The following is a 15,223-nucleotide window of genomic DNA, read 5'->3' as shown; positions in this document are numbered from 1 at the left end:
GAATAGTTTTTAATTCAAGTATCAATGCAAAAGAGGGTCATTTCAAAACATTGTCTCTCTGAAATATGAAGCTAAGAAGCTAAGCAAATGTGATCAAATGACTCTCAAAGGCCTCTTCCAATCTTCCGTATCTAAACAGGAAACAAAGTTTAGGGTATATGATACTCCTGTCCTGGATCCCTGAATCACTTGAGGGTATATAATACTCCTGTCCTGGATCCCTGAATCACTTGCAGGCACACAGATTCAGACTCTCAGTGCCATAGAATTGTGCTTCCACAGCTTCTAGAATGAGAATATTTCTACCACACAGAGCTCCTGAAGGGCCTCTATTCCAAAGATGGGATTTCCCTTTGCAAATCTGGACACAGGTCCTTCAAACTTGTTTTTGACCCAAGAACAAGGTGGGCTGAATTATAAGCCTAACCTCATTGTAAACCTTCTTATTTGGCCAAACACACATAAATAATTGAGTAAAAATAAATTACAGTGCAACTCAATCCACATAGCCTCAGCAAGCCAAGACCATCTGAGAGTAGATAGGTGAAGAAGGAAAACAAATAAGAGCAAATGTAGAAATCTGATCTTTCTGTTGTACTAATTTTCAGTTGAAAAGATACGTTCCCTATAAGATTGGATCCCGTTTTTAAAGATATCTGAACTAGCCAATAAAATAATAAGAAAATACCAAAAAATAAAAATAAGTCAGAGAAAGATGTAACTTCATCACAGGACTCCTGTGGTATCTCACATACCATGCTTCATGAAACCCAAAGAAAGCAAAATATCCAGCTAGTGTTATAAATCCTGGTCAGCTGAATTATTTCACATGTTGCAGCCTGACTTAAGTTATTCATCGCAGAGGCTAGCAGCTCCCTGATGCATCCTTCCATGTCACTGGACAGGGTAAAAATAATAAATTGGCCATTGTGAGACACTCTGAGTTTCGTGGGGTTGAGCAGGGCATATTTTATATTCTTCTCTTGGAACTGCCTCTTGTTGGTAGTAAATGGTTGCCAGCGCTGCTGTTTCTCAATAGACAAGTCCTGCAAGTAAAGATAATTCAATTTTCATTCACTCTTAGGTCTCCTGCTACCCATGTTCTTCCTTGACACTGACAAGGCTGTGCCTGTCTTCCTGGCCTGAAGCCTGAAGTAGCACTTGTATGGCTTGCCCCTTGCCAGACACCACCAGGAGTCACCCAGAAAATCTTCTCATTCTGCAAAGCCAGTGAGCACAAATTGTGCACTGGTTTTTAAGCTGCTTCTTTTCCCTTAGCTTATTTCCCCTCCCCAAGAACAAAGACATCAAGATATTGATTTTTACAGCAGTCCCTGATTGACAATCTACTCTGGTTTGAATTTTTGGAGATTTCCATTACAGAGGAAACAGTGGTACCCAGTGTTATATTGAAATTAAATGATCGCTTTCAAACTGTTCACTCGGCAAGTGCAATACCTATAACCCTATGAAAAGCAAATTGGCAAGTTATTGAGGATTACTTTTTTGAAACAATAGCCTCATCTACTCTAAGGTTACTGTTTAGCAGGAGTATAAATGAGATATATGTATGTGCTTATATTTATAAAAAAAAACTATTACATGGAATTTAATTTAGCCAGTGTTGACACAGTGATTATGTAGTCAGAATAATCTGAACCCTATAATGCTAAAGAATAAATGGGTGGGGAATGCTACCACTGGGGGGGTAAATAGATCTAATCAATATTTAACATTTAACTTAAAACTAGTCTGGAGACTACATTGACTCCAATGTTTTGTTGTGTGTTTTATTTAAATAAGGTGGGTGAAGAAGATTCCTATTATCTTCATTACTTGTAGTAGTCAAGTCTAGGTCATCATTGGTGCCTATGTTTCAGATATGTATTTTCTTTTTTAGTATTTTCATGATTCTCCCATATGGACAACAAAACTGAAGAATGTACTGTGGTCGTTCCATCTCCTGCTCTTCCCCAGTCATGGGGTTTTAATTGTGTTTTTTAAAAAGCCGACATCCTCCACATACAAAGATGTTTTCTCTTGCAGATAAGATCTGGGAGTGTGGCAAACCACTGGCTAAGCATTCAAACCACTACAAATCACTCAAACAATTTGCCCTCTATTAAGTGCTTTTGTTAGACAACACAAAATATACACCATATTCCCCAAAATAGCAAATATAAGTGCCAGTGGCACAGGGTATCCAAAAAGATGAATAAATGCAATTAAAAAACCAAGCAAAGAAGTAAACATGCCATGTAGCTTACAAAAGGCCAGTCACATTCTGTTTATTTTAATATTGTTTAACAGTAACACCTAATAAAGAGAGCATCATGATTGTGTGAACTAAATTTTCAGTCATAATGAATGCTACAAACTTAACCTCCCAAGTTTAAATAGGCTACAACGTCTTGGGAAAAATGCAAGAAAAATTATTTGATAAAGGTGACGGTTTTTCACACCTGAAAATAATGTTTTTCTTCCAGCCTATCTTGATCAACAGTCGGCAGCAACACATTGCAGATATAATCTCAAGACCTTGTGGCATGTACTTGTCACTACATGCATAACTTACTATGGACAGAAGATCACGGAGATTTTGAACATAATTTCTCACACGACAGGAGATTAAATAGACCACACTGGAAGAAGACAAGAAGAAGCTAGGTCTCTGGAGTATGAAAAAGTAAACTTCAGCTAGTTCTGGAAGCAGAGAAACAGCAGGAAATATACTTACTGATGAGCTACTTTTCAGTAGTTCCTGCTTTCAAGAACTCTAGGGAAAGTTTGAGTTACTGGGTAAGAATATACTAGGAAAAACAGACCCTCTAGAAAGATTTGGGGTAGAAGAAAATCAGCGTCTCTTCCTTTACATCTTACTTTTCCTTTTTCTTTGTATCTCCTTTCTCAAAGTATCCCCCTCCCAGAAAATATCTGCTCTAACTCCCCACCAGACCCTCCTGAAACTATCTTCTTGATCCCTACAGAGAAGATGTTATGGTATATAAAGGTACCCAAGAGTTTGAAGCACATATTTACAATTTATGTAGTATTGTAAACATTGACTCAATAAAAAAAAAAACAGCACATGTTTAGATGGGAAGGGTGTTTAAAACTTGGTTTCACCATATGGTCATTTTGTGATACTTGGATCTCAGGGTTCTAATCATAAAAGTGAAGAAACAACATTTATTACTCAGAGCTGCTGTGAAGGTTAAGCCATCAATGAAATGTAAGACACTAAACAGTTTCTATTCATATACTAATAATTTCTATAATAAATAGACAATAGATAGGGGCCAGAGCAGTAGTGCAAGGGGTAAGGCGTCTGCCTTGCCAGCGCTAGCCTAGGATGAACTGCTGTTTGATCCCCCGGTGTCCCATATGGTCCCCCAAACCAGGAGCGATTTCTGAGCACATAGCCACGAGGAACACCTGAGTGTCACTGGATGTGGCTCCAAAACAAAATAAATAAACAATATATAATAGAATAAAAATAAATTGTTTGGGAAGGCCAAAGAGATAGTAGAGGGATTAAGGAACTTCCTTGCATGCAGTTGACACTGGCTCAATTTCCAGCACCACTAGTCTCCAGAACAAGATCAGATGCAGTCATGGGAGCTTCCAGAGCCTCCATAGAGATTGCTGGAATGACCTGATCTATTTGGCCAAGAATTACTGTTATGAACTGAGCACCCCTTGGAAGCCTCCCCCACAGAACTTTTTTTTTTTCAGGGGAGAGCGGGCATGCAGACCCCCACTACCATAAATTACGCAGATGAGTTTCCCGCATTTGGGGAAATCGCAGGGGTCAGCACGCCCGGAGTCTAATGGACGAGCCTCACCTTGGGGAAACCACCTTAGTGATCATGGAATCGCCCCTGCCAGGTAAGTAAGCACTTTTTAACCAATTTTCAAAACTATTTAAGAAGAGCTGGAGAGATAGCACAGCAGTAGGACATTTGCCTTGCTTATGGCTAACCTGGGACAGACTCGGTTTGATTCCTGGCATCCCATATGGTCCCCCAAGCTTGCAAGGAATGATTTCTGAGCATAGAGCCAGGAGTAACCCCTCAGCGTTGCAGGGTGTAGCTCAAAAACCAATAAATAAATAAATAAACTGCTTAAAAATTTAAAAAGTGTTTAAGAAAGGATGACTGATAATCTTGTTGTAGCTGGGGACTACAAATATTCTCCAATATGTAACCAATGAAAAAAGCAGATATCAGAGTTAACTATTTTCTAGATTGGAAAATGACATAGATGAAGGACCCAGTGGATTTCCCATAATCCCAACTCTCACTTAAGCAGACTTGCTCATTAGTCCTTGGACAAGCAGGAATACATGTCACTCTAAAAGGAGAAATGAATTTATGAATTCTGAGAGTCTATGCTGGCACCAGACTGAGCTTCATAATCTCAAAACACATTCCTCAGATAAGACACAGCCTTACCCAATGGGTGACTGTGTGGGCTTGTGTTTAATGCTGGAAATTTCCCTTCCCTTTCTCTCATGGAGAAATTGACAGAAATATAATGGCCTCTCTGGGAATTTTCTGACTACAGAAGTTACTCTCAGCATTTGTTTTTTATTAATATATCTGTATGTTTCTATATCCTATGTTCTACATGGAGAAACAAAGTCTGAATGTCCTTCAAATAATTTGAAAGACACATTGTAAGTACAAATATTGTTTACTTTCTTAGTAATGATTTGTCTTCAAGATCATCACCAGTAACACCTTCCCTCTAACATGTCATCACTGCAACTGGAGGTGATGTTGTGCTAGTGTCTGACTGCATTGACTAGTAGGATACAACCAAAGAAATGCTGCTTGGATTCCAAACCTAGGTCATAAAATGCCTTCTTACTTCTTCCTGACACTCTTGGAAATCTTGGAATGGCTCTCTTGAAACGCTCTTGAAACCCTGAAAGCAGTTAACCTAACAAAAATTATGCTAAGGAAACTTAAATTGGCAGATAGAGATAGTCATCCAGCCTTCAGCTCTTCTATCCATCTCAGCTAATGCCAATGAAGAACCTCTCTAAGAACCCAGTTCAACTATGTCTTCAGATGACTCAAAACCCAGCTATAAACTAGTGAGAAAATCCAAGTGAAAATAAATGGTGATTTTAAGTGACTACATTTGTAGGTGATAGTCAGGCAGTCATGAATAACCCAATACTTGCTTTAATTGACTGCATTAAATCTTGCACAGAGCCCTCCTCATCCCAAGTGGTGTTTGAACAACTAATATTAAGTTGTAAAGGGTTTTGACCTTAAATATAAGTCAGATATAGATATTGCTTTGCAATAAAGGTATTAATTTTGGCATTATCTGAACAAAATTCTTCCACCTCAATATTTACAAGTTCATTGATTACAGTGAATATTTGTCATTAAGCTAATTTCATATCATTTGTTGCCAATTAAGATTATTGTTGTTTTCTAAGTATCATTAAATTATTTACAAAGTATATTTGATTACATTTGTTTAACTTGCTTATATTTTCGTGATTCATTATCTAGAGAAAAATGGTACTTGAAACCATACTTCTGATCCATTATTTTTTGGAAATGGATATCTTAAAATTAGATAAATTGATTTATCTAGTCTGCAAATGAGACCATGCTCAGAAGCTTGATGTTTAGAGAAACTCAAAAAGATAAGCAAAGATAAAAGTAGGTATAAATTTATCATTTTCCTTATTTATAAAAATTTCTCTTTAAAAGTCAGATGAAAATTATTGTAAAATGTATTATTTCAATATATGTCTATGATATAGAATTATAAAGAAGAGCACAATAAAATGTTTTTCTGTTAGAGAAAGGTTTTTTCTAAAAGCCAAGTATATTCTGTTGGTATGTGCCTCTTTCTCTGTTCTAGAAGCCAAGGTGCCCAGGGCTTGGAATCTTTCATCTTCTTTGTTCACAATGTTTACCTCTTTACTTCTTTGAGCTTCTATTTACTCTCTTATAGGGAAAAAAAAGTGTGTGGAATTTAGAAAATAATCATAGAAATTCACTTATGTAATACTGACCAACTTGATCTCTGACTCTTTTAGCCAATAATAGATTCTAGCCGAAAACACATAAATAAAGAGAATTTTCTAATTCCCAACAGCCCAGGCATTTTGACCACTACTGGAAATAGCTTGTATTAACTCATGAACAAGAAAGTTGCTATATTGATGTAACTTCTATCCAAAAAAAATCTTGCCAGGATAAAATCAGTGTTTAGGACTGCTGTTATTGTTTCTGCCCTTGAGGATTTCTTCCATTTTAAACCTCCACCACTGATTTTGCTGTTCCAGGTTATCTCAACACACTATCAAACCAGACACAAAGGCATAGACTCACTTAGGGCATCAGATGAAGTGACTGAAACAGACACATAAGAACCATATACAAGGGCCTCAGAAATAGAAATATGTGCTCTTCTTATATTCAATTCTGGGTATATTACTTGGGGATAAAAGATATTGAGCACTGATACAGTAACTGAAGCATCAGGCTTTAATGAAGATTCATGAGTCCCTGTCATTGGTCCTGAAGGATAATACTTGATTGTTTGTGCTAGCCCTCAAGTACTTAGTACTATTTTTGAACCGTTTTAGGAATTTGGAACTAGATTGGTGCTGGGGTGCTGGGATCTGGAGAGAAAGCATATTGAAGAGGAAATCAAGGCAAAGGTAGTCTCCAGAGAATTTATTTGGTAAATTTATAAAATAAATCCTGCCCAGTGGTTCCCGACTGTGAGAAACAGTAAGTGTTGCCTATGCGCATTTTTCCACTGTCCTATCTCCTGAACCTCTTGGGAGTGGGCCAAAAAGGGCCCAGAAAAATAGCTCTCCTAGACGCTCCAGAAGAGCACGACCATTCCACTTTGCTTTGCAGCCGCACATTCTTTCTAACCAATGATCCGCACCACAACACGTAGAAAAAATCAAACTACAAGTGTGGCAATGGGAAAACCTCACAGGCAAACACCATGCACAGAGAATGAAGACGATAGCATGGATGACCTAAAAAAAATTCAACCATCTGATTAACCTCTAGGATAAGGAGTTTAGAATAGAAATATGGAAGATGTTTGTAGAACTCAAAGAAACCATAGATCGATCCAAACAGAACACAAAGACAGAAATCAGAAACCTCCAAACTGAAATAACAGATCTGAAAAACACAGTAGCTCAACTGAAAACCTCAGTGGATGGCCTCACCAGCAGGGTAACAGCAGCAGAGGACAGAATTGGCATGCTGGAAGATGAGATGCAGAAAAACTCAACACAGCATAAGAAATTGGAAAAGAACCTTAAGACAAATGATCAGGCAATGGAAAAAGTACTCAAGGAATGTGAACAGATGAAAATAGAAGTCTCAACAGAAACAACATAAGAAACATTGGAGTCCCAGAGGCCCAGGTAGGAGATCTCCAGGAAGAATCAACAGTCAAGGACATCATAAAAGAGATACTCCCAGAGTTAATGACTACGTGCAATCAAATCCTGCATGCTCGAAGAGTACCAGCTCAAAGAGACCCAAAGAAAAACACCCCAAGACACATCCTCATTACGATGACAATCCCACAGATAGAGATAGAAAACTGAAAGCAGCAAGATCAAAAAGGGAAATTACATTCAAAGGATCATCCCTTAGTCTTACAGCAGACATGTCACAAGAAACTCTCAAGGCCAGAAGACAGTGGTGGGATATTGTGACAAGACCGAATGAAATGAATGCCTCACCGAGAATACTGCACCCAGCCCGACTCATGTTCAGGTTTGAAGGAAGGATACATAACTTCATGGATAAACAACAGCTCAGAAACTTCAGAGATGAAAAGCCAGCCTAAAAAAAAACTGACAGGTCTACTCTAAGACAAGAGAGACCAACAAACACAGCAAATTTATCTACAAAGATGACATTAAATCCTATGACAATCATCTCCCTCAATGTCAATGGACTAAATTCACCAATTAAAAGACACAGAGTGGCAAAATAGGTCAAAAAAGATAAATCCAACCTTCTACTTCCTACAAGAAACACACCTGAATAGTCATAACAAACATAGACTCAAAATCAAAGGCTGGAGAAAAATCATCCAAGCAAACAACACCCTTAACAAAGCTGGGGTGGCCATATTAATATCTGATGACACCAACTTTATACTCAGAAAAGTTGTAAGGAACAGAGATGGACACTATGTACTAATCAAGGGATATGTGCAACAGGAAGAAATCAGACTATTAAACATATATGCACCCAATTAGTGACCAGCAAATTATCTAATACAGTTACTGACAAATCTGAAAGAAGACATCAATAATAACACAATAATTGTGGGAGACCTCAACACTGCCCTGTCAACACTTGATAGGTCAACCAGACTGAAACCCAACCAAAATATACTAGCCCTGAAGAGAGTAAAGGAAGAAAGAGGACTAGTAGATATATATAAGACACTCCACCCCAAAAAACCTGGATACACATTCTTCTCCAATGTACATGGTTCATTCTCCAGGATAGACTACAAACTGACACATAAAACATACCTTCAGAAAATCAAGAGGATAGAAATCTTGCAGGCTGCCTTTGCTGACCACAAGGCTCTGAAATTAGATGTGAACTACAAAGAAACACAGAAGAAAAACTTTAACAATTGGAAATTAAACAGCCTGCTACTGAACAACCAGCGGGTCCAAGATGAAATCAAAGAGGAAATCAAAACTTTCCTGGAAACAAATGATAATGAAGACAAAAACTGCCAGAATCTATGGGACACAGCAAAAGCGGTCCTGAGAGGAAAATTTATAGCTTTGCAAGCACACATCAGGAAGGAAGAAGGGGCCTACTTGAATAGCTTAATGATGCAGCTCATAGAATTAGAAAGTGCTCAACAAAAGGACTCAAAAATAGGAAGACAGAAGGAACTAACAAAGCTGAGAGCAGAAATCAACTAAGTGGAAACCCAAAAACAATCTGAAAGATCAACGAAAGCAGAAGTTGGTTCTTTGAAAAAATAAACAAGATTGATAGACCATTGGCAAAACTCACAAAGAAAAAGAGAGAGAGAAACATGATAACCCCTATTAGAAATGAAAGGGGGAGATGATGACAGATATTGCAGAGATCCAAAGAGTAATCAGAGACTACTTTGAGAAACTTTATGCTACTAAACATGAGAAACTAGAAGAAATGGATAAATTCTTGGACACTTATAATCTTCCACAGTTAAGTAAGGAGGATGTAGCATATCTAAACACCCCAATTACTAATCGTAAACTCTACCAAAAAAGCTTCTAGAAACAATACTCATATAGCAAAGTGGAAGGCTACAAAATTAACACAGAGATATCAATGGCCTTTTTATACACCAATAATGATTGAGAAGAGATGGACGTCAAGTAGGCAATCCCATTCACATTAGTGCCACACAAACTCAAATATCTTGGAGTCAACTTGACCAAAGATGTGAAGGTCCTATACAAAGAAAACTATAAAGCCCTGCTCCAAGAAATAAGAGAGGACACATGGAAATGGAAACACATACCCTGCTCATGGATTGGCAGGATTAACATCATTAAAATGGCAATACTCCCCAAAGCATTGTACCAATTTAATGCAGTCCCTCTAAAGATATCCATGACATTCTTCAAAGAAGTGGATCAAACATATATAAAGTTCATCTGGAACAATAAACACTCTCTAATAGCTAAAGCACTCCTAGGGAAAAGGAAAATGGGAGGAATTACTTTCCCCAACTTTAACCTGTAGTACAAAGCAATAGTTATCAAAACAGCATGGTATTAGAATAAAGACAGACCCTCAGATCAGTGGAATAGGCTTGAGTTCTCAAACAATGTTCCCCAGACATACAATCACCTAATCTTTGACAAAAGAGCAAGAAATCCTAAGTGGAGCAGGGAAAAACTCTTCAAGAAGTGGTGCTGGCAGAACTGGTTAGCCACTTGTAAAAAAGCAAACATAGACTCCCAGTTAACATCATGTACAAAGGTAAAATTCAAGTGGATTAAAGACCTTGATATCAGATCTGATACCATAAGGTATATAGAACAACACATCGGTACAACACTCCGTGACATTGAGACTAAAGGAGGAAACTGCACTTTCCAAACAAGTGGAAGCAGAGATATACAGATGGGAATACATTAAGCTGAGAAGCGTCTGCACCTCAAAAGAAATAGTGCCCAGGATGCAAGAGCCACCCACCGTGTTGGAAAAACTATTGACTCAATACCCATCAGATAAGGGGCTAATATCCAGAATATACAGGGCACTGACAGAACTGTACAAGAAAAAACATCTACTCCCATCAAAAAATGGGGAGAAGAAATGAACAGACACTTTGATAAATAAGAAATACAAATGGCCAAAAGGCACATTAAAAATGCTCCTCATCACTGATCATCAGGGCGATGCAAATCAAAACAATGATGAGATACCATCTCACACCACAGAGATTGGCACACATCACAAATAATGAGAACAATCAGTGCTGGCGGGGATGCTGAGAGAAAGGAACTCTTATCCACTGCTGGTGGGAATGTCTAGTCCAACCTCTATGGAAAGCGATATGGAGAATCCTCCAAAAACTGGAAATTGAGCTCCCATTCGACCCAGCTATTCCACTTCTAGGGATTTACCCTAAGAACACAAGAATACAATACAAAAACCCCTTCTTTACACATATATTTATTGCAGCACTATTCACAATAGCCAGGCTCTGGAAACAACCAAGATGCCAAATGGCTAAAGAAACTGTGGTACATATACACAATGGAATAGTATGTAGCTGTCAGGAGAGATGAAGTCATGAAATTTTCCTATACATGGATGTACATGGAATCTATCATGCTGAATAAAATAAGTCAGAGGGAGAGAGAGATATGCAGAATAGTCTCACTCATCTATGGGTTTTAAGAAAAATATAAGTCATTTTTGCAACAATCCTTAGAGACAATGAGAGGAGGGCTGGAACTTCCAGCTCACTTCATGAAGCTCACCACAAAGAGTGGTGAGTGCAGTTATAGAAATAACTACACTGAGAACTACCATAATCATGTGAATGAATGAGGGAACTGGAGAGCCTGTCTGGAGTACAGGTGGGCATGGGGTGGGATGGAGGGAGATTTGGGACATTGGTGATGGGAATGTTGCACTGGTGAAGGGGGTGTTCTTTACATGACTGAAACCTAATCACAATCATATTTGTAATCAAGATGTTTAAATAAAAATATTTATAAAATAAAAAAGCACTTATTTTAACTTATGTTTGAATTATCCTTGTTACTGAAAAGAGATGCCAGTCAATTATAGACAGAGAGAAGGGAATTAGAATTTTAAATATTGATGGTCTTAGCAATTCTAAATTCGACAAAAATTGATGTGAACAAGTTCTTGCAAGAAAGCAAAGATGACCCAAGCCAGGTAAACACATCAATGGTGGAGAGGCAGCCCAAAGTTGTCTTTCTTTTGTTGTCTATATTGATAGGATATTTGTGATTTTTTTAGCCAGTTATAATACCAATAGGATTGTTACTTATATTTTATAAATAAATTGGCTTATCTTATATTTTTTTGAAAATCTAATTATATTTATTTTTGTGTGTTTTGAAAAGTTGTAAAGGAATATAACTTAAACTCTCCCTGGCACTGTTTTCAATATTGTTTCTAATTATTTTCCCTAACTTCTCTGAGGAGCTATGATAACATCAAAGCTTTATCATATATCAATTTCTCCAACCCTGTAGAAGTTTGTAGTGGATAATTTAATAAATGATAGTGTTTGTTTTTGTCATTGAAAATAATAATTAAGTATAATGCTGACAAGAATAGTACAATAAGTCTGTGGTAATTTTAGATTTAACATTTATGGTTTTGATTGGCTTGATATAACACTGAACATTCCCCACATATAGTAATTCATAATTGCTGCAGCCATTAATCTCACACCAGACACAATGACTTTCTTCTCTCCTCTTTCCTTGTAGGATCTGTGGATTTCCACAAGTCTCAAAGTCTCTTTCATAAATATTTTCCTATTTATATATTTATAAAATCAGTGGTAAAAGGAGTAAACATACTTTAAAAAATGGTTTGAAATGTATCACAATTTATTGAATATAGAACTTCAATATGATATCTCAACAAACACTTATTTTATTATCTTTTGTTAACAAAAATATACTCAATATATAAATATCTAACATGTCTGACACATGCTAGGTTGTTCATTGTGTGTTATTTATTCTGTTTGCTTCATTTTTTGTTATAAAATATTTAAAGGGAAGCTTCTTCCACTTAAAGAAAAATGCCCTTCAATCCAATAACAGAAAGAAAGAAATATCAGAGCCTTTCAAATGTTTTTCCTTAGGATCTGAGCAATGATGAGTGCAAAATCTGCTTAAGATAAGAAGTCACTGTGATAAAGTCCACACTTGATTTGGCAGTCTATATTTTATGTGTAGCGACAGAGGCATTGTTTATCCATTCTCTTAAATCTGCAGCCTCACAGTATGACAGGATTAAGAATTTAGACCCATATGCAGATGTGAGAGTGTGTGGTAAAATTGAGACACTTCAATAAATTTGCTCTTGAAGATTAAGAATAGGGCTTGATACAGCTATTTGCCTTTTCTCGGTGTCTAAACACAGAACCTCACTAATCCTTCTGATGGAAATCTCATTAATGTGTGTTTCAGATCACATTACATTTATATACATATCCGGTCTGCTTAAAATCAAATTAGACTTGTTTTTCATTAAGATGGGCTCTTTAAAATGAATGAATGTTTCAATAAGTGATACTGAAATAATTTTTTCAGAGGCTTGGTAATTTACATATTTTTTAGATATTCAAATGAAAGATTATACGAAGTGCGACCATCATCGTTCTAAAGCTCAAAAAGCTGAAAGTTCTTTGATGCTTCTTGGTAACATATTGTCATAAGAATAACCTAAAATTCATCCTTTTGCTTGGATGTTTGGGGGGATATTTTTAATAAAACCTTTCCCCTACCTGCATTTCTTAAGTACTTTACTCTCATAGGAGTGGCAAACAATACAGCCAATTGTTTAGGCATCAAAAATATGAATATGGTAATTCACACCAACAAGAAACCTGAGCTACCTTCCCTTCAATCAAAATAATGAGAAAGCAGTTCTACATTTGCATGAAAATAGAAATTTAGGGTGGCATAACAGTTTTCATTGTAATCCTCCCACCAACGCACCCCACCCTCCTGCAACTGCCTTAGGTTGGTAAACTGCCTCAGCAACCATCATCTGAGAAATGTGTACATGTCATCTGCAAATCACAGATCTTGACTCAAGTGATGCATGGGGAGAAGTGCTGAAGGGTTCAGAGTGGCCAGGACAAGACTTAAAAGTGATGCAAAATAGGGAGCAAAGAGAGTTGCTATTGCTTTAGAGCCTAAAATAGACTGAGTTTCAGTGCCTTAGGAAAAAAAAATCACCAGCTTCTCCATCATTTTTTTAAAGGTCAAAATATTTGTAGGTGGACTGGGAGAGCAGCGATTGCAGATGCGTTTAACAGCAGGATATTTTCCGCTGCCATGACCAGTTAAAGAAGATTTTCAAAAGCACATCTGCTGGTAAACAGTTTGGCCCTACTCTGGGTCATCTGCCTTCTCTGGTCTTCTTGCTGCATGGATTCTTACCGAGGTAGAGTCCCAAACCTCACATCAGTCAAAGCTGGACTTTCAGTACAATCCATTACATGTTTTAGAGAGGTACCTCCGTGGCTTTCAAAGTGGTTTTATGATGTGGGGCTGCCTCTTCCCAAATGCAAGAAGCACACACATGAGGCAGATAGACACAAAGCCTGAACCAAATCCATTTCCTCTTCAAACAGCTCCCCAGCAGATAAGCATCACTGGCCAACCTTCATGGCCAACTTCCCAGCACCACCCAACTAAACTCATTTATTCCTTCCATGGAGCTACCCTAAAGAACCTGGGAACCAGCTAGTTCAGTACCTCCTAGCCAAGTCTCCCAGGGCTCTATCACATTCAATTCGACTACATAGAATAAGTAAACTATCCAGCAAGCCAAGCCTAAACCCAAATTTAGTGTCAGATTAGTGGGAAAAATCTTCCTCTCTGCTCACATTTCCCTGTCTATATTCATCCAACTATAGGGCTGCATATGAAAAATAATAAAGACAGTGCAATAGGTAGGGTGTTTGTCTTGCACTCAGTTGATATGGGCTTGATCCCTGGCAACCATATGGTCCTTCGAGCCCACTTGGAGTGAACCCCTGAGCATGGCTCAGTGTGACCTAAAACCAAAATAATAATAATAATAATAAATAATAATAATATAATGATAAAAATAAAATCTTAAAAGCTCCTTCAAGAAAATTCTTCTGATAGCTGGAGTGATAGTGCAGTGGGTAGAGTTTGCCTTGCACATGTTTAACCCAGGTTCAAGTCCCAGCACCCCAGATGATTGCCTAAGCATGATCAGGCATAATCCCTACAACAGAGCCATAAGTAAGCCCCAAGCATCACCAGGTATAGCCCACCCCACACAATAAAGATAATTCCTCCAAATGACACATATCTCGCATACGTTCCCTATAGAAAATAGTCTATGTAGACATATTGTTTTATATAAATAAATATATATAGATACATAACCTTAGACAAGGAAGAAGCTACATAGGGTATATAGGGCACATAGGGTTACTTTGAGGATAAAATATGCTAATATTTGAGAAATGCCTGACAACTAATAAATGCTCATGGTTTACTTCCATTTAAAAGAGTTATGCAACCAAACTTTAAAACATGTCTGACATGATGGCAGGCTGGGGCAGGGTGGTGGTGGCATGGGAAGGACTTTGGGAACATTGGTGGAGGGAGGTTGACACCAGTGATGGGATTGATCCTGAAACATTTTATGTCAAAAACCCAACTATGGATAGCTTTGTAAATCACACAATAGTTTAAATAAAAAATTAATTTAATTACCTTTGTATATTCAAATCTGTATCTTGCTCTATATGCTGATTAAGGTTAAGAGGTATAACAGAGAACAAAATATATAGCTGGGAGGCTTCAATAGAATCCCACAGAGACTCAGTAGTAGAGCACTTACTTTGCAGACTAAATCCAGGAGTTTAATCCCATTTTGATCAAACCAGGAGTCTGATCCCATCTTCATAGATTGAGTCA

General features: G+C 37.5%; 1 non-coding gene across 1 annotated transcript; it reads right to left on the bottom strand.

The window, feature by feature from the left end:
- Positions 1–3,732: 3,732 nt before the first annotated feature.
- Positions 3,733–3,896, bottom strand: LOC126008000 (U1 spliceosomal RNA). The gene has a single exon (XR_007495449.1). It is a non-coding gene; the product is annotated as a U1 spliceosomal RNA (small nuclear RNA).
- Between the last annotated feature and the right edge of the window lie 11,327 nt (positions 3,897–15,223).

The sequence above is a fragment of the Suncus etruscus genome, chromosome 4 (genome assembly GCF_024139225.1).
Source record: "Suncus etruscus isolate mSunEtr1 chromosome 4, mSunEtr1.pri.cur, whole genome shotgun sequence".
Lineage (NCBI taxonomy): Eukaryota > Metazoa > Chordata > Mammalia > Eulipotyphla > Soricidae > Suncus > Suncus etruscus.
The sequence above is the reverse complement of the archived record's forward strand: the minus strand, read 5'-3'. Positions and strand labels throughout refer to the sequence as shown.